The sequence below is a fragment of the Myotis davidii genome, unplaced genomic scaffold (genome assembly GCF_000327345.1).
Source record: "Myotis davidii unplaced genomic scaffold, ASM32734v1 scaffold575, whole genome shotgun sequence".
NCBI lineage: Eukaryota > Metazoa > Chordata > Mammalia > Chiroptera > Vespertilionidae > Myotis > Myotis davidii.
Window position 1 is genome coordinate 6,173,894 of NW_006290306.1, and position 467 is coordinate 6,174,360.

The 467-nt window shown below is 35.1% G+C and overlaps 1 protein-coding gene across 2 annotated transcripts in view; it reads right to left on the bottom strand.

Moving 5' to 3' along the window:
* CUL3 (cullin 3) overlaps positions 1–467 on the bottom strand; it is an 84,010-nt gene that overhangs the window by 10,857 nt on the left and 72,686 nt on the right. The window lies entirely within an intron of this gene.

Here is a 467-nt window from a genome sequence, read left to right on the forward strand (position 1 = left end):
GAAAAAAAAAAAAAAAATGAAACTACGCCACCAACTTACACCATACACAAAAATAAACTCAAAATGGATAAAGGACTTAAACGTAAGATGGGAAACCATAAAAATTTTAGAAGAAACCATCGGCAGCAAAATAGCAGACATTCGTCGTAGCAATATCTTTACCGATACAGCTCCTGGAGCAATGGAAACTAAGCAGAAATAAACAAATGGGTCTACATCAAAATAAAAAGCTTCTGCAGAGCCAAAGAAACCATCAACAAAACAACAAGAAAGACCACTGCATGGGAGAACATATTTGCCAATGTTATCTCCAATAAGGGTTTAATCTCCATAATTTATAGGGAACTCCTACAACTTAACAAAAGGAAGATAAACAATCCAATCAAATAATGGGCAAAGGACCTAAATAAACACCTTTCGAAAGAGGACATGTAGAAGACCAAGAGACACATGAAAACATGCTCAAA